Below are 20,607 nucleotides of genomic sequence, written 5' to 3' on the forward strand. Positions count from 1 at the left end.
TGTGGCCCTTTAAAACAATGAAAACATTTATTTCAGTGAAAGGTAAAGCCCAAATCATTTTTCCAGTCTGGCAATGACATGCTCATGCTTAGGATCATTGACTGTTTTCCCCTTGAAGGAAACCTGAGACACAATCATGTCTTTTCCAAGCCTTGATTATGTCTGACAAAACAACCATTGTGAGCTACCTGCCCGGCTTTAAATAAACAGCCAAACAGATAAACGAATAGATTGTTTATTCATTTCTTGTGGGATGATGTAGCACAGCGAGAATTGTATGGCAGGCTCCTTGAAAGGGTAAACTCATAAAATAACATTTAGGGATTAGCTATAATTTGAGGTTGTGCCCAGCACTCAGCAGTGTCTGTCATCAGAGGCTTGTCTCGCAGTGGCCTGAAAGCAGCTTCTCATGATCTACACTGTCATTAGACGATGATAGCATGTCTGATTTTAGATACTCCAAAACTGACCACGACGCTTTGATACAAGATGAAGAAAAAAAGTTCACTTTAGGTTTTTAGAATTTTTAACCCTAGGTGACCCACAGGAGTGCAAGTGATGTCTGCTGCTATTACTGTCTTCTGGAGGTTGTAGTTTGCTTAGTTACTTAGTTGCTTACTTCAAATCCTAGAATAGCAAAGGAATGGCTTGCCCTTTATTCTCCCTATGAGAAGTATTGATTGCCTTTGTTGGTTTGATCGGTTAGGTTTAGGCAAGAGGAGTGGGATTGGTTAGGTTTAGGATAAGGATGTCAGGGTAAGCCAATCAGAGGCAGAAAAAGACGACACATACTCACTCCAAACTCGTCACATGGTGGTGCTCTGTGTTTTAGGTTTTCCTCTGCGTCAGCTGGTTACGCTTCGGGATGACATTACGGTGATGTCAACAAATGCACATGGAGGGATAACGTTATGGTGGGATGACGCAGCCTGTTACTGTGATGTCACCAAATTCACGTGATGGGATGAAGCAGCATCATCCCTATGTTTACTTTGCATACATGGGATTAGGCACCACCAATGTGCATTGCACTTGGATGTGTCCGCTCCCATTCAGCTGTCCACGACTGTATGATTACAACACCACCAGTTCTGTCCGGCTGCGTTCTCAAGTGACACCATCCATGTGCGATGTATGTGTACACCCCCAGTGCCTTCTAGCCATCCGCCAGTGTACAATAACAACGCCACTGGTTCTGCCCAACCACAATACGCGTGTTGCATGTGGATGCAGAAGGAGGCTTTTGGCGACACACGTAGGCCAAAAGCACTGACAGAGTGGTGCTATTTGATGAGTTTGGAATGAGAACGTGCTGGAAAGATGGGCCATTCTTTCGCCATCATAGGATTTTCTAACTTGCTGAAAGAAAGGGCTGAAAAGCACTAAATATTAGTGAGGGATAAACTGGTATGGCCATTTACACAGGAGTCCCTCTAATCTCAAGATACCTGAATGAAAACAGGTTCTGTGGGTACACACAAGTCCTCCCTTTACAGACATGCTGTGCTCCATGCTTATGCTAGCTCCATGCAGTTTTGGGCAAAACGAGTGCAGTTTTTTTTCCATGCAGTACAAATGTGTTTGCCTCTTCTATTTGAATATTTCTGCTAACTGGATTCCCAAACAGTCTTGGAAATGCATACATAGGGTTTGACTGGAAAGCTGAGACTCTTGTGGATTCAATTAGCCCAATTTTATCCATGTGTGATGATGTTAGTCCCCATAGTAGCTAATTCATTGTAGTTGAGACCTTTTTTTTTTAATATTGACACTTTACGTTATGGACTTATAGTGATCTCTAGGATAATCACAACCTCATGAAACTTTACAACCACAAACAAATGACATCAGGCATTCAGAGGATGAATGGCTCTAACAAGTATATTGACAATAAAGGAGTTTTTAAGCTGTTTCTAGCACAGAGGTGCTCGCCATCTAACCTCGAACAATGCATTTCTTAGGGAAATCAAAAAAGGTCAACATTTTTTTATGCCAAACCATAGCGTGGATTTTTGTACGATGTTCTTTAAGGTTTTGGTGCCTTAATGTGGTATTTAGGAAGGATTTTGACCAATATTTGTCCATTTTTGTGTGGTTATGTAACATATGGTATCAACCCAAACACTGTTGCAACCACATATGAGACATAATTGAGCTCTGATTTGGCCATCATATACTTCCATTATAATGTTCTAAGACCCTATGCACTCTCTGTAGGTATTGGTATTATTATTGGTATTGATATTGATAACTTTGGCGCTGTAATACTTGGTATTAGTTCAAAATGTTGTGGTATAACCCACAGTGTTAAGACATTGTGGTCACTTCATACATTTCTATGAGATTATATTAGACCTGCTGTCAGTCACATGAGTTTAATTTTCCTGTTTGGTGTTATGTAACTGTATCTATTTTCTCCAGATCTTGACCAAATGAACTGAGGTACATACATGAAAGTATCCACAGCCACAGTTGATTTATGTACTTGCTCAGATATTTGGTAGAACGTTTTAGCAATAAAAGTAATTTACATCTATAGTTTGTAGTATCACATCTGTGTGAAAAGGTTTTCTCACTACCCCTTCACATGTCCAGATCCCCAGCAGCAGCGACTGTCAGCAGGCGTAATTACGCCACCTGTGCCTTGTAAGACAGATTAAGTCAATTAGGAGTCTTATTTCCACTTTAACCAATGAAATGTCTCACAAAATAGGTTTTTCATAAACCAGGTTTTTGTGTTTGTTTGTGCTTTTTGTTTCCACCTGGTTTATTGATGGTAATGGTGATTTTGCTCTTTGTTCACCAGTGTCATTGTGCTTGCTGGCAGCCTGGGCTGAGGAAAGAGGGGGAGGGCTCAGCAGTCTGAGTTCCTCTGGCTGAGTGATCAGACTCTGGTGACAGATTGATGATTTGGGAGCATATAATTCATCCTAGATAGATGGATCTATTGATTCTGGCTTACACACACATATTTTGACATCTTTATGTTGATGTTGGTCTGTTGGAATAAGGTTTACATTCCCTTTTTTTGTTTATCCCAAAGTGGTTGAGTCCAATTAGGGCGGGGCCAGAATAGCTTATAAGAAGCCACCTGGGCATTGGTTGCGGGGAATTGTCAGAGGCAGCTTGCTGTGAGGCTGTGGTTTTTCAGTAGTTTCTTACCTCAGTTGCTCTTTGTTTTTCAGCCTCCTGAGCCATTATCCTGTTCATTTAACTGCAGAGCCAGCCAGCCACACCAAATTTCCACACTTATATAGAGTTACTGTTTGTAATCCTACAATCCGACTGTGATGATTTTGAGATTTATATGAACCCTTAGAAGCTGGAACATTTTACCCACTTTTCTTTTTCATTTTTTGATAACTTTGGCTGTGTTCATGCATAAGGCATAAATTTTGGCATGATTGTGTATTTTTGTTTAATCTTGGAATTTCCAGCTCAGCTCCTACAATAATAGCATTAGGACTGATGTTGGTTAAAAAAATAACTTAATTAAAGTAGAAAATCATATTAATGTATAATATTGTTTATAGCCTAATTTTCGAAAGCGCATTTTGTATGCAGAACAGTATGAGTGTGAGTGTTTGGCACTGCACAAAAAATAATAATGTAAAAAAAAAAAATCAGTGTTGCTGCTATTTATTGACATATACTAGGCTGGTGATAATAAGAAAAAATAACACTTTTTAGCATGTAGTATATTGAAAATAATTCTCATGACAAAGACATGGCATTTAATGGGTTAAAATTCTGAAAATTAATGAATATTTGATATTTATGATTAGGAATGATATTGATTTAATAAATAATTCAATGAAAGGACAAAACAATATTTATTAATGATATTTTATTGAAAAGCACATTTCGATTTGAGTGTGCATAATACTTAAGCAGGCCCTGATGGCTCGTGTGAAAACCCAGAGATGCAGTTCTGTGTGTGGTATGTTGTCATGGTAAAAATCTGTCCTGGGACTCGAACATATTTCTTTTCTGTCGTATTAGTTAAGGTCCGTTGTCAATTTCACAGCACATTTATCTCCACATGAAACATGAGAACAACTATGACACTTTGCATGCAACAGAAGGAAAATCCCTAAAGGAAAAAGATACTTTGTCCAAAGACATCGGATGTAATAAAGAAAGAGAAGCAGTCATTTACAATATCAAGCACAAGCACTTGAAATAGCTGAAGTGTTGAATGTATAGATGAGTGTGTACACTGTTGCATTCAGCCAAAGGGCAGTGCGTGAGGTTCCCTCTACTTGTTCTCACTGTCTGTGTGCCAGCCCTAAAGCTATGTAAACAGCCATTACAAAATTACAATCTGTAACCCAAACATTAGGGCCCGGGACTTAAACAGAGAAATCAACTGGAACACACTCATGCAATGCTGTGCTTTCTCTCATGATGACGCCATGTTTTGACCAATGGCTGAGAGCGGGATTTTTTGTCCTATAAACATTGTAACAGATGAGTGTTTTCAAAGTAATGTTGCAACAGAAAAACAATAGCTTGTGTGTCACCCACAAACCCATGATAAATGTCAAGCTTAGATATTTGACACCCAATATTGCACAAGGTGGTAAAGCACTGAGTTCAAGATTAACAATGGAGTCTGTTTTATTAAAAGTGGTCATGAGAGAAAGTGAGTCACAAATGGATCATCTGCAGGATCATTTTCAAAAAGGTTTCTTTGTAAATCATTTTGTCATCAAGCTAACCACACACAAATCCATTACACTCTGTTTGCACCATCACATGACAAACAAGACAATTCTTCTCCTCTGACTTGAATCAACTAATTTAAACATATTTAGAGTCCAATCATGACCGAACAAGACAGGCTCTTAAAATTCAAGCTATATTAAAGTTTGTCACATTCAAAAAAATTAATTATGCCCTGTGGTTTGTTTTCTTTATATATTTTATTTCATTTGATTCTGCTTCTTTTGTGCGTGGTGAAACTTGATCTCAATCCTGACGTTATCAGAATGTTTCTTTAGAGTGCTGAGTCAGGCGAATGGAAGCTGCAGAAATGAGGAGTTAAGCAAACTTTGAATTAACAGTTTGATGGCTATTTCCTGTTTGCCCCCCATACCAAGCCATTCACCAACTTTACCCTGAACTTTAAACTTAACTCTTTGCTCCTACATACACGCACAGATCTGCTTAACATGTGCAGAGGTTATGCAAGGAAAGCACTGTAATCTAAAACAGATACACAGTAAACTCAAAACATTTAGATGAGGGCCGGTGAGAGAAACAAATGATGAAAAATTCTCATCAATTACCTTTTTTCCATGACAAAGATGAGATGTTGATAAATCGTTTCATGAAACTAATTAGACGTTGTAAACCAGGAAGCTGAGAACAGCCGTGCTTGCAACTTCTAATGCTGTATGAAAAGAGATCGGAGGGCCAACAGGCTGGTTAACTTTGGTCAATAGTGAACTCAAAAATGTTTTGTTAGTCTGGAAATATCTCATACCAGAGCAACGGCAGTCGTTGTCGTGAGATGTGAGCTGTAATTCGGCAGTAAACAAGCAGCTGTATTTGTTTGACTGTAAATGGTGGAGCTGTTTAATGGATTTGTGTAGTTTTTCACTGAGAATCCCCTGCAGACACACAGTGACAGGGCTAACTATTAGCATCACATGGCTAATGTTATCAAGCAGTTATAAAGTGGTTTAACAACATAGTTGTAGGCTTTGTCAGTTGTAGAAATATGCCACTTTAAGATGAGTTATTTCTGTTGACTTACAACACAACAAACTGATTAGCTGTGTGGATCTCATTTAGGCTTCTTAGAATTTTGTGGCTGCTTTTGTGATGCAGTTTTTCTTGCTGTGAAGTCTCTATTCCTAATCCTGCCATTACTTGTATATATTAGTACTGTGTAGTTATATATAATTCCATTTTGTAACTATTTGGATATTCATGTGTAGCATATCCACAAGTGCATGTGTACTGATTCGACTTATTTTGGTTTTATGTATTCACTTTTTGGCAAAATGTGTAGCCTATTTTTCTGCCATTATGTATGAATTGTAGCTGTTGTTGATGCAGTTGATAAAGGTTTCATACAGTTTTTCTATCATGCTGGCTCTAGAAGTGAGTTAACCTCCTGAGACTCCCATGTTAAAATACCCAACTTTACAGCAGAAATAAACATGTTTACAGCCTGATACAAAATGTAAACTTTAAGCAAATTTTAATGTTCATGACAACTGTAAGGAAGATGAATTTTTGTATAACTCACCTATTTATTATGGCTCAAAGTTATCCATAGTGTAGGGCGGGGCTGCCTCATCTCAAAGCCTGCCTGTCGATAGTTTCCTCAATTTATCAGTCAGATCCACCCTTTGCTCCTCCACAGGTCCACTCTCTTGTCCAAATATGTTTCTTCTGGCTCCATAAAGCCTAGATGGTGACAGCTGAAATGCCAAATTGGAATCTTCCCAAACAGGAGTCCACAAACCAATGGGTGATGTAGTGGTGGCTTCATCCACTATTTCTACAGTGTGTGGTGGGAACACAACGAGATGTTGCAAAAGAGATTTCAAGTGTACCTGAAACAAAAGCAATCAAGAGGACACGAGTCAGACTCCCGCAGAGCCCTGATGGAAGACAGACAGGTTTAATCCAGCCCCATACTTAAGGTAGCTAATTAGCAAAGGAAGGTCTACAGTCCACATAAGGTATCATTAATCCTGTGCTGTGTAGTAATCACATAGAGGCCCATTTTATGGTTTATTTTATTAAGGTGTGGTGGTGTGTTTTTTGTTCTTTTTAATAATACAGACCCAGATGTGCTATGGTTAGGGTTTGTCTAAAGTCTGAATGTTTTTGTGTCAGGCTAATTGCACTGCATTTTTATGAACTTTGACCAGATTTCCTTTCTTTCTCCCCCGTGCATAAGGTTGCAATTTCTGCATCTCTCTCCTCCACCTTTTGTAACTTTCTCACTTGTCTATAGTGTTCAGTGTTGCTGCAGCTGCTTTGAAATATATAGTGTCCACCTTTTCTTTCTGATGTTTTAAAACATTCTAAAAATCGTATACAGCATTGGCAGTAGTCTTTAGAATTATCATAGTGATTTATTACATCATTACAAGAACTTTCTCTCAGCATCCTTTAGTCTGATTCCTGGCATGTCCTTTGGCAAGTCTGGTGCTTTGTGACAACATGGCACTAATACTTCAATTCAGCTGTAACAGGTTTTATTGGCATAGCTTGCTAGAAGGGGTACTTTGCTGATTTTCAATCAGCTTTGTATCAAAACAGCATGGTTAGTTTGTGGAAATAAACTGTGGTAAACTTCCTACCATCTAACCAATGCCTAGATATCCCTCCTCTGCCTGTCAACGAAACTCCACCAGAGCTTCGCTGGCTATTAGGGCTCCAAATACGGGCTGTTACTCCAAATACGGGCTGTACTTCTATATTTTGGTATCACTCACCAGCCATGCTACCACCGCAGACAGAAAGAGGATAAAGGCAACCTCCTTGAATTGAATTGAGTATAAAAGCAGATGAAGAGACTCTACCGCCCCCCTCGCTGTCTCTCAGACTCAGACGAAATCCAATCAAACAGTTAAACTAGGCAGTGCTGATAGGATTTAAGTGAATTTAATGTGACTGCGCTGCCTATTTCTCACCTGCGGGGTTTAACTGTAATAACGAGAGTTGGTGAACAGGAAGTGAGCGCCATACTGTTTCCTGCACAGTGAAAAGCAGCAATGATCAAAAGCTTCATTCCCACTGCAAAAAAAAAACAACATGTAAACACCCAATAACATCTAGCTATAATGCAATGAGAATTTGTACAATCGGCATTCACATATGGGTCAAATGACTTTGCAGTAGACATGGCTTTTTATCCCCTCTGGCTCCGATGGGAACACAACGTCTGGGTGAACACGATAATTTTAGCTCTATCCTGGTGAGATGCAATGATGCACCATCACTAATTACCCTCCATCTCCTCCTAAGCAGCAAACATTATTCCAAATTAATCTGCATTGAGTTTGAAAGAGAGACTGAGTAAGTAAGAGATATGTAAAGAGAAGAAACCACAATGAAGTTTCCACAGACCACTGTTCCTGCAGCTATCTACTGTTTACCTGCTCTCCTGCCTGTCTGTGACGTTACACGGACACACCAACAAAACAACCAAAACACAATGATGCAGTGGTGTGTTCAAAGGCAATAGCAATGCAGTCTATCACCTATATTTAGGGGTTTACCCATGTTTGAAAAACCTGTGTAAAAATGCTAACTGTGGTGGGGGGGGTGGTGTTACTATGTTGCCTATTTCTCACCTCAAATGTTTCCGGAAACACATTTTGGCTTACAGTTTAACTGTTATATGAGATTGTTTCTTTCCAGCCAGCTGCCATTGTTTCACACATAAGAGTTCACATTAAGTCTCTCCACCTAGAGTGTTTATTGGTCTCGTGCAGCACAGTGCATTCTGGTAGTTGTAGGTTTTCTACCTCTTAAGCAAGGGCAACAGTCCTTTTTCTATGTCTTCCCGTGATGATTTAGCACAAACTTCAAATGTATTTATGTCTCTTTACTGCATAAACACCTTATAACCAGCAGTAACAAGGCCAAGCAACCGAATGGAATCTTCACTGTAGCTTCTGTTTTTAATCAACTCATCCTTTAACTCCAAAGATGTAGCAAGATCAAGGACAAATGTAATTTTGCTTTTTAAACTTTATCTAAAAACGTTTTAAAAACATTCAACTTTGTTTAAAAGAAGACCACCTTTCCAGCTATGAAATACTTCTTTAACACTGTATACATATCATGGCATGGCGTCAGTAAATACCTTAAAGCAACTATTGACTTGTGCTGACCTTCGATGGCTGGTCGGAAACCATTTTTGCCAAAAGTTTGAATTTCCAAGAGGCCAACCCTCCTCCCTAAGTGTTAATAATGCAAATCTTTCAGTGCTGTTATGGGCACAGTGGGGTATTTCTTCTGCTGTAAACACAGAAAAAAAGAAAAGCAGTGGCAAGGGACTCAGAGCGGACATTCAGCCTGAGGGATTCCCTCATTTGGCAGGAGCAGCGCTGCCAGGGAGATTGTCCACAGGGAGACATAAACCACACTGAGGAGAACAAAGGTCACGACTCAGAGACCAAGGTCTAAACCCCCCCCCCACACACACACACACACACTATTCAGCTATGGTCATCGTCTTGCTCACTTTTTGGCACCCACTGATCCCAACAAGCTCCCAGCTACAAGGTCGACAAGCTTGAAACTGCGCTCCGTGCCGTCGTTCCTGAAAGAACTCCCAACCTGGGCTACACCCTTCACATGTCACTGCCTGGTCCCTAAGTGGTGTAACAATGCCAAATGTATGCCAAATGTTCCTCTTTAATGGTGGGTAATTTATAGACACTGGCAGGAGCAAATTTTGACTTGGCCAGAGGTGTTGATTACCCTTTTTATCTGGCCGTTTGTTTGGACGCGTGATCAAAGCCATCACCCGTTAGCGATCATGTGCTTTTCTTCACCCCCCCCACACCTCCCCTCTGCCCCCCGCTAAAACTTTGGCACACAGCCACGCATTGGCCTACTTTTCTTTGTTTTATTACTTCAAAAGGTTGCGCCTCACCCCATTCATCACAGAACACTGCTCCCGTCAAAGCTGTAACAGAGTCAAATTGTTCAGGCGTTTGGGCATCCAGCAAAGCACGGTGAGCATCTCCAAATCTGATGTAACTCAAGGAGGGATAATTCAACACTCTGCACGTTGTCTTTGATCTGTGATCTGCACCATATCTGTGTCCACACTCACCCGTGGCTGGTTTTATCACGCCTTGTTACGCTTTTGATATTTCATCTCATCCAAGCCCATTTGAACACATCACCACAAATTAGCGTTGTGATGTGGAATATCCCTCAATGATGCCTTTGATTTTCACTCTGTCAGTAAAGTAACTTTGATATGACATGTTTACTGTTTATGCTCTGCTGTTTTCAAGAACTCATATGATCATAGAAAGGACAAAGAATGGATAGTATCCAGAAGGGCTCAGCGCAGGGTGGAGGACTGAATTCTAATGTGTTTGTAGTCTCACAGCTGGGTGAAGACAAATCCCCAACCTTTAGATGACTCCAAGCAGTGTCCCAGCTAGCAGGGAACGTTCCAACAGCATTGGCTAATGTTACCTACAAGTTGCAATAATGTTTTAAAAGCAGCATTTTAATCTAATGTTCAAAGAACATTTAAAGATGTTTATCTTTTCAAATAATTTCCCTTAAGGGTTAAATGCTGACTAAGTCGTAACGTTTTACCTGAAACATTCTGAGGATTTGTTGGTGATGTTGAAAGTTGACAGATCATAGAATGTTCTTTTCTAAAACATTCCCACAATGTTACAGGAGAACATTTTCAAAGCAACATTTAGAAAGTGTTATTGAGGACTAAGATTACATTTATTGATATTTATAGAGATTATTGCCCTAACTTTAAGGAACATTCTGGGAACGTATAGAGAACTTGCCACTGAAACATTATTCAAACATTCAGTGATGTTGAGAGGTGACAGATTATACAATGGTCTTTCACAAAATGTTCCCACAATGTTACATGACAACAAAAGAAGAACATTTTCAAAGCAACACTCAGAACACATTATTGAGGCCTGAGATTAGAGATCTTTTTTTTAGATGAAAATGTAATGTGAGATATATATATATATACATGTATATGTATATGTATATATATATATATATATTTTTTTTTTGATGGTTATAGAGAATGCTGCCCTTTAAGAAGAACGTTCTAGGAACATAAAGAAAACAAAGTCAGTGGTCACTGTACTGTTCCCAGAACGTTTTTTAAAGCCAAAAATTTCTATCTAGGGTGTCCCCTCCTTGAGGGTTTCTTCCAGGGCTGGAAGGAGCAGAGCTTATTTATCTTCCTGTTCTGCCTGGCTTTGTGCAAATGTTGGCTGTGGAGGAAAGGCACATGAGCCAAAGGAAGCCACAGTGGCTCTCTCGGAGGCACCCTGCCCCTATCTCCAAGCCTAATCCGATGAGCTCACACTCAGCATGTTCCTCTCGTGAGTTCTGCATGACTTGCGCTGCCCCCAGAGATAAAGGACGGATGGGGTGCTGCTGTCCTAATGGAGAGGCGGGTGGCGTGGGTGCAGAGGGGGGGTAGTTACAAGGAGGTGGGAGGGAAACGGGTGGAGAGTCGGGGTATGGTTGTGGGGAAAGGGGCGGAGAGGGGACATACTAAGGCCTCTGTGTGCATGTGTGGGGGAGTCTCATCATCCAGCACCTCTCCCGCCTTCGGACACTGACCTCTTTGTAGGATTCATATTAAAAACTCTGGCCCTGTGAAGATGACCCCCCGAGACTAATCCTGTGACCTCCAGCGTATTAAAGTGACCGTTAGTGGACATGGCAAGGACAGTCTGTCATTTTGGACTCCCAGTGGAAGGATGGTAGTGTGTGTGCGTGTGGTCAGTGTTTATATGTAAGCAAGCGCAAGGTGGGGTGCAGGGTCTGTTTGTTAGGGAAGAGGGATATGCTTGCAGCACTGGGCCCACAGCAGGACAAGTGTGGTAGAAACCCGACGTTAGTGAAGGGGAAGGTTTTGGACATGTCAGATTTTGGGATTTTCCATCATCATCTTTGCTGAGTTTGTGGGTCTTGGAAAATAATTAGTAATAATAATTATAATCTTTTTTTTTTAGCACTTGTCAAGCTTAAGCACAAAGTGTTTCCCAGACAAAAAGTTTTACAGAATAAAATAAATGTCAGACACCCATGCAGCCCCTCCCCTGCCCCCTAATGGCATAACCAAAAATAAGAACATTAAGAACATTAAAACACAAATAATAATATAGTAATGCGTACAAAAACATATGAGGGTCCAAGTTTAAGAATACAGCTCCCTAATAGGAAGACACCCTAACCCTAATTTTATTTAATAATAATGTATTAATGAATGTAGCTACCCCTGCCCATTTCTCTATTCTCTGGAACTCTATTTTAAATGAAAATTACTTATTGTTAATATCTCTCCCTACCTTTTATTCTTCATGCTTTTCCCTACCATTTTATTATTAGTTATATCGTATGGCATCTTTTTTTTAATTTAACCACCTAGTATATTATCTGTTTTTTTAATAATTGTTTTGAACCACATAAACCCTTTGGAGGAAATTTCAAACAAAACTGGTTCATTAAGGAACTTTTTAAGAGTGAATTGCACATCTGTCTTTTTTTTTTCTTTCCCGTTATAGGGTCTTTTTGGGGAGTTTTTCCTCAGTCGATGTGAGGGTCTAAAGATGAAGGGATGTCCTCTGAGCCCTCTGAAACAAATTGTGATTTGTGATAATGGGCTTTATAAATAAAATTGACTTGACTTGAATCCATTTTTGTTACCACTGCGTCCGTGCCCCAGAGTATTCTGCAGAATACTGTGTCTTGACCCCAACCTAACCATTTCTTACACAGTAACTCATAAATGCAACTTTCAAGCATAAAGGTGAGACTTAGTCAGTGCGTTGCATATCAGTTTCTAGTTTCTAGTTGTTGCACTCAATTTCTAAGTCAGGACAGGCAATTGTCAAGTCAATCTCAAGTCTTAAATTTTGAGTTTTGACTCCTGAACAAGTCATACTGTGTTCCACATGAATTATAATGCAATTTAAGAAAAATAGTAATTCTTAAATTTGCGATCATTAATACTTTTTAACTTTCAATTTTACCCACTGGAACCTGGACAAAATAGGCTTGATTTCTTAAAAAAAAGGGGAGAAGAAGGCAATAAAAACAAAAGAGGAAATTACCCCCAAAATAGAAAAAAAATAGCAAGAAATTAGTAAAAAGCACAAGGAAATTAACTGAAAATTAGCAAAATAAACTCCTAAACAAACAAACAATAAAGCAATGGGAAAGTTGAAAAAAAAACAATTAAACAAAAAAAATCAAACAACCAAAAAAAGACAAGGAACTGACCTGGTGAAGAAAAAAAAATGGCATAAAAGCATTATAATCATTCTGTAAAATGATTTAAAATGTATACTTAGGATAGTTTGAAATATACTTTTCTGGACATTTTTCCCTTGCTTTTTGAAAAACATTCTTCTAAATCCTTAAATTTCATGCAATATGCATTTCAAGGTTTCATAGGAGTTATTTTTTATACATTTACAAGTTTGTTGAAACAAGTGCCATGAAACTTACTTGTGTAAAAGTATATATATATATATATATATATATATATATATATATATATATATATTTAATACTGGAAATGTTCACAGCTCCCTCAAGTGTGGGTGTCAAGTGTTTTCAAGTCAGAAAGCTCAAGTCCAAGTTAAGTCACAAATTTTTGGTGTTAAAGTTGAGCTGCAAATCATTTTTTGATTTTGTCGAGTTGAGTTTATAATCATTAAATTTGTGACATGCATCAGATAAGACCAGTTATGGAAAACTCTGCAGAGACTCTGGAGAAGCACACATTCCCACTAGGTTGCTTACAGCCTTTTTTCAGAAATACTCAGAACTAAGGGAATCCTTTATAGCTTCCGAAGTCTGTAACCAGCCAGCCATTTGGTCGGTAATGTTCAATGACAGCTCAAAGAACCGACTTGTTGTCTCTGGGACCTGTGGACATCTTCTGAAGCTCTTGGAGGCCACTTTATGTGGTGATAAAAAAAAAATGGGCCCAATAAAGCCTACTCACCAGCGGCAGATCCTCCCAGTGCAGCAGTCCTTGTTAATCACAGCAAACAGTTGGAGATCCTTTCAAAGGGGATTATATCAGGGTCAGGAGCATTTGGACCTTAATTACCCTTGACATAATGTTTGACCATTCTGTTACCACCGGGGAGGGCAACACTTATTAAGGGGACATGGGCCTAGGGGTCACCAGGGTTACCTAGGTCAACAGTGCAAGCACAGCACAACACAGCACAGCCCCCCCCCCGCCTTCAGCCAACTTCTTCCACATTTCGTTGTATGAGTCCAGCTATTGATCTGAGCCAACCTCCAAAATCAGAGATGTGTTATGAGCCCAGAGAAGAAACTGCTCAGTTAGGGAGCTGCAAGATTTTGGCGGTGATGCTGGTTCTTGTCATCAAAACCATCAACAGGGACTCTGGACAGCAGGACTGAGCAATGACGTGCATACACATGATTTGGGGGCAACTGCAGCCAAAGGGTTAGAGGTCACCAGTTCTAATACTCAAAGTAGCAGGATAGATCTGCACTTGAGAGCAATGCATATTTGTTTCATGGGTTAAACCCAAGAACCAAGGCTTTAAAGGCTCCGATGCGACATACGGAGCATCAATATGGCAGTAAACCATGAAAGAAATAATGGAGTAATGGCGTCCTGAGCAGAGAATGAAATCGTGTTGTAATTCAAACTTCTCTGTGGTTAGTGCATCACCGTATTCTCAATAGAGCGGTTCATGTGACATCCAATAAAAAAGCACACCGAACAGTTACAAATTTGCGCCCAATACAAGATATTACATCCCTAACCCCCGCCCCCCTTTTTTTTTTTTTAATTCTAATTTTAAGTCTTCAATATTCACCATACCCTGGTATGATCAAGTTAAATGTAAGTCAAAGAAACTGAAAACAAAAATGTCAGGGTAGGTTTCTATTAACGTATTGTGTTCACTTCAATTGTGAATCAATTTTTTTCTAGATTATAAAATGGCTTCAGTGTCTACTTATGATGTTTTAAGTATCCTTCTGTGTCAGCTGTTTATGCTCCAAGATGTAGTGATTGTGATGTCAACAAATGCACATGGTGGGATGAAGCAGCATGGGCCTTATGTTACACATCAGCGTGGACTGTCACGATGGTTAGGATTAGGCAACAAAGTCACAGATGGTTAGGTTTAGACAAAAGAGACACATTGTAAGATGTAGAAAAAAACTACAACTCCAGATTCAGTCAGTTGCTTGTGGGCCCATCCACCTTCCCACCCGCCAACCTTGTAAGGGCACTTGTTCTCCTTATATTTCGCAGTTAACAGCAACGTTATCCCCTTATGCTGTCGTTCAGCGTGTCATGCACATGCCACCAGTTCCATCCAGATGCGTTCTCAAGTGACACAGCCCATGTAGATGCAGTCATCATCTGACACTGGCCAGCCGCGTTCCATTTGGTAGCGTTATTGGCTTTTGACGTCACGCTTGTATGCCGAAAGCACTTTAAGAGCATAAGTAATTGAAGAGTTCTGAGTGAGAACGGGCTGGTGGAAAAATGAGAACTCAGTGCAATCATACTCAGCAGAAAACATTTGTTGTTTATGGTTAGGAAAAAGATATTTAAGGACTTGAAATTCTGACATTTTTTTTCTGTCAAAATAAAATATCAGAACTGATAATAACTAAGAAGCACCACCATAAAATCACCAAATTTAGACATAAAATTTTTAATTCACGAAAGGGCAAATTTGTACAGTGTGTGTCCACATAATGTAATTCCTGTTCACTGTACATGTCTCCAACTGCCCAAAATATTCGACAAATTGTACAGACTACTGACTATGGTGATACATACCTATGTATTTCAGGGCCCTTATTTGTTTCAGGGCTAATTAGCTCTTCCTGGTACAGGAAGTCAAACAATAAGAACATTTCCACCAGAAATCTAAGAGATTTTTATGATATGTTCGTTGCACAGTATTTACACTGAGGGCAGAGTGGGATGCAATCAACAGTTGAGAACGAAGTGGACCATCGTGAAGCATTTGCCCCGCTCCACACCCAGAGAAAACATTTCCTCAAACATATGTAAGGGCCTCTTTTCTGATATTCTTTTATCTCACCTAGCAAACCCGCAGAAGTCTGTAGAATATGTCTTGGTCTAATCCTCAGGCAATGACGCAAAAGACCAAGCTCTCAATCTATTATCTTCACACACACAACAGATAACACAAAAGAAGTTTGTATCTGTCAGGGTGTGAGTTTTCAGCATGGACACACAGATCAATCATGCAGTCAAAATGTAAAGACCATTATTTACAACAAGATGTTACATGGTGTGTGCAGGCAAAACATCAAATCTGTGGGTGGTTGCAAACTGTATATATTCTGTCAGGGTCATCTCCAGCGCAGAGCACATCCTCATGTAAACACGCAATGCAGTGCTGTGTATCGTGGGAGGTTTTTTTAGCTGTTCTGGTGCAGCTTTTGGATATAATATCCAACCACTGCAGCTTTATTCCCAACCTTAACCTATCTGCACAACAAGCCCTCTGCATGCTGCACCTGAAGTCATAACTCAACATGAATGGAGGAAATAAAACTGAAGATGTCCTGCTGTTGTCCACCCACAGCAGAGTGTCTTCAATGATCTTATGGGGCCAAATAGCATTTGCACATGCTCAATAATTTACCCAGGGTAAACAGTCTTTTGTTCAGTGTCATGCTCGGCTAGGCATGCACAATATATCCATCAAGACATGCACACAACACGAAATCCCCCTCCTGTCGTCGTCACGCACTCGTGTGTCCAGCTAAAAGTGTGTGTCGACATGTATCTCTGAATGCAAAATAAAAACAACCTCCAACTTAGCTGACGTGAATGGGAGCACATAATTGGAGGAGTTACTGTAGCCGTAGGGGAGGATTGAGGAAGGATTATGGAAAGGTAGGGAGGGCTGGGAGGAGGAGAAGACAAGGAGGGGGTAATCTGTAATTAGTTTGTAATTGCATCTTAAATGGTTCACATTGCCATTTTGCCATGATCCATGACTGACAGAGGTCATGAAGCAACTTAGTGAGATATGGTTTTTACATAAATATGGAAAAAATATGACATATGATTTAAGTCCCATCATTCACAAACTCTTCAGTTATTAGCATGACTACATCGTTGCCTTTTATTTGTTTCTGTAAACTTAGACCTATTGATTTAAACTACTTAAATGTTCTCAATGTGGGATAAAGCATCATGGTCAGGGATGACATCACGGTAATAGCATCCCGGAGTCTCTACAGCTGACACAGAAGAATACCTAAAACGTCAACACATAGAGGCGGAAGGTCTCTGACAGAGCGGCACCATGTGACAAGTTGAGATGAGAACATGTTGAAAATCTTATTTTCGAACATTTATAATGCGTTTAGGTGGAAATCACTGATTTGGCTTTACTTTGACTATGAGACAAGATAAAAATAGACTTGCAGTGTAAAAAGTGTAAACATGAAACATGTGGTGAGGATTTGTCCTCCCTTCTTTGGAAAGAATTCCAAAGATACCAGGTCGATCCATGAGGCTTCCGAGTTTTGTGGCTCTTCGCTCATCACGTCATGCTACGTTCACCTTTGCTCCTGGCAGACAGAAGTCATAATTCACAAGGCTGAACGAGGTCCCTGTCAGTTAAAACGTACACATAGCACCTACTGACAAATAACTGACACTGCCGTTTTTCTTGGGAACAGTTTCTATGGTCTCACATGAAGGCAGGCCTCTCAGTCTGCACATGAACAGGCTGCTACCTTTACAAAGTCTGCACTTTTTCTGCAAATAATCATCGTGAGCTGATTTATGATAATGATCCTCGTGGTGCAGTAAGAGTTTGTAACTCTAGACTGTATTCACAACACGCTTATTTATTGATGGTGCCAAATTTGACCTGTAGTGACACAATGTATGTCCAGTCTGGTTCCTTCCTGAGTACGAGTCAGAGTGGCGGGAGCAGCCTGTATCTCATATTAATATGTTTAAATGAGCGCTGTAGCATACAGCAAACAGTCAGAATGACAGATAGCTTGTTGTGGTTTTAAACTTTGGAAACCTGTATCGACATCACTTTTCTTGTGCTGCTTTCAGATGCCTTTTACAAGTATTTAAACCTTTGAACCCTGAGCAAATTGGTTCAGTTTCTTTCAAAAAAAACCCAAAAAAAAGCAATAAGCAACTTGGTAAGAAATGTTCCACAAATTACAAGAAAATTAAATTAGAGAATTATTTTTTAACCCTTTAAACCCTGAATCAACATTGGTTTCCTTGTGCTTTCTTCAGACGCTTTTGGCAAGAATTTCAACCTTTAAAATCTGAGCAACTTTTTCTTTTAAAAAACATGGGCAAAAAGGCAATAAGCAACGTGGCAAGAAATGTCCTCTAAATAGAGCAAAAAAAAAAAATGGTGAGAAGAAAATGACATGAAAATAAGCTTTAAAAAAACAGTGTGAGCGAGTCCTTCGAAAATGACCAAATATGTTGGAAAAAATATCAAAATATATATATATATTAATAATAATTATTCATTTAAAATAAGTTATAGTAAAATGTATATTTATTTATTTTTATTAGTTTATTTTTTCATGTCACATCATCATCAGCCATGGAAAAATATCAAAGGATAAAGAAAAAAGATGCAGAAATAAATTTTACTTACATTTTAAGGTAATTTAGGTAAGGTAATTTTTTGTCATCTTTTTTGTTTGTTGCTCAATACCTTTTTCCAATTTTTTTGACAGAATTCAAGCCAATTTGCTAAGGTTTCAAAGAATTAAAAAGCTTGAATAGTTGCATGAAGCTGGAATTCCCTTTCAGACATTTGACAGGGAATCAAAATGAATAAAGGTTTGTATTAAGCCAGCAATCAGAGACAGGAAAACACTTGTAACTTTTATGACAGTGCCACAGGGGACACGGACAACATGCAAGGCATTCATCGCAGTCTCGGTAGCAGTTGCAGAAAAACATTTTCCCCTAGTGAAAATGACAAAAGTGCTCAGCGTGTACAGTGAGGTGCTGTTTTAGAAGCTGCTTTATTGCCTCCCTCGAGTTTTACATGAGACACGGTGGCTACGGTGCACAATGAAATAATGACCAGATTTAAACCCAAGCATTTTTTCCACGCACGCTAAGACAAGAAGAGTGGCGCTTGACTCTTGTCCTCGTAAATCTCTCACTGGATCTTTTAAGTGATCCTGAAACAACCATCGGGGGGTTTGTTTGTTTTCAGGTGTGCTTTACAGTAGTCGATGATGCTGGCAAGTGGCAATTTGAGAGCGAATTAAACGAAGGATTTTATGGACTCCAGTCTGCATGGTTTTATTGCAACAGCATGCACATGTTTCCAGTGCCACATTCCATTGCTTTACAATGGAACAAACCACATTAGAATTATTAATCTGTGTATTAATGAATTCCTAATGGGTTTTGGGAGAGCCACCGAAGCAAGGAGAGAATCAAGTTTTGTCATCAGGTTTTTCTTGTAAATTCACAGGCCAAGAAAAATTTCGGAGAATGGACATATTATCCACCCGCTTGGCACCCACAGGAGCTTAATATTTGTTGGTGGAAATCCCTCTTCTGGTAAAATTCAACTCTTGTTTTATGTAAAAAATTGAAAACGTAATCCACGGAAGATGTGCTGGATACTATGCAGGCAGCACTTTGTAGGTAACAAAAGGCCAGAGCATAATGCAACTCATCACATTGTCCTGCTATTGTACTGCACAGGACCAATATACAATACCTGACATACTTTCATCTTGTCTTTATTTATATGCCTGTCAGAGTTAACAGAACAATTATGGCTCTTTCATGCATGTACATGCAAATGCACACACGTCCAAACCTTTAATGAAAATAAAGTATATTCAAATCTATTAAACTCTTTGGAACGTGAGAAAGCTGGCTTAATTTCTCTCAAAATCATGGGAAGAAAGCAATGACCAACTTAAAACTTAACTTAAAACTTAAAAACTTAATTAAATTAAATTAAATTAAATTAAATTAAATTAAATTAAATTAAATTAAATTAAATTAAATTAAATTAAATTAAAAGAATACAGAGAAAAATACCTGAAAATTAACAAAACAAAAAAGAGAAAAAAAAGGAAAAAAACAAAAACAAATAAACAAATAAGGAAATTACCTGAAAGGGGTGTTTAGAAATTAAATGTCCTTAACCATAATCTAAAATATGTAATCATAAAAAAAGTTATATTTCTAACATTTTTACCTAGCTTTATTCCTGAAGGTGTTTTTCTCTTCTTTTTAGCAAAATCTACTAACTTTTTGAATTTGTGGAACATTTCATCATATCTAACTCTTTGAAACATGTGCAAATTGGCTTAATTTCTTGGAAAAACATGGGAAGAGCTTAAAAACTAAAATAAGTTTCTTCACCATAATTTAAAAATATGTAATTTTGGTAATGATGAATAGAGTTATATTTCTAATAATTTTCCCTGCCTTTTTTCTGGGGCATTTTGTTTGTTTGTTTTTTAATTTTTCTAAATCTATTAACTTCTGGAAATTTGTGCAACACCCCCCCATGTTTTTGAAAGAAAACAAACCAAGCTGCTTTGGTTTTAAAGATTTGAATACTAAGCATCTGAAAGGAGCACAAGCAAGGTAATGTTGATCCAGGTTTTAAAGGGTTAAGCCAATACTGTATGTGTCATTCAACGGTTTCTATTTTGATAGATTTTGTGGTGTTTTATGTACTTTTTAGATAGATTTAGATCCCTACTGCTGTGTAACTGTACTTATGAAAAGGCGTTTTCTGAAATATATTGTTCAGTTTAACAAATTTCACAGCAATGAACCTCCAAAGTTTTTTAATGTTTAGCTCTCACAAAAAA

At 38.8% G+C, this 20,607-nt stretch overlaps 1 long non-coding RNA gene across 3 annotated transcripts in view; it reads right to left on the minus strand.

Annotated features, from left to right (window-relative positions):
• The window catches only part of LOC148188460 (uncharacterized), a 117,850-nt gene that overhangs the window by 39,350 nt on the left and 57,893 nt on the right, over positions 1-20,607 (minus strand). Inside the window, exons 2-4 of one of the 3 annotated variants that reach the window (XR_015777598.1) lie at positions 7,659-7,761; positions 6,260-6,569; positions 3,798-5,027 (exon numbers count right to left, since the gene is read on the minus strand). This is a non-coding gene — a long non-coding RNA (uncharacterized LOC148188460). Of the gene's footprint in view, positions 1-3,797; positions 5,028-6,259; positions 6,570-7,658; positions 7,762-20,607 lie in introns of those variants that run through there. The other 2 variants (XR_015777599.1, XR_015777600.1) reach the window with 2 other exon arrangements.

Source organism: Plectropomus leopardus, chromosome 10 (assembly GCF_026936395.1).
Source record: "Plectropomus leopardus strain MGB_pleo_1.0 chromosome 10, ASM2693639v1, whole genome shotgun sequence".
NCBI classification, from domain to species: Eukaryota; Metazoa; Chordata; class Actinopteri; order Perciformes; family Serranidae; genus Plectropomus; species Plectropomus leopardus.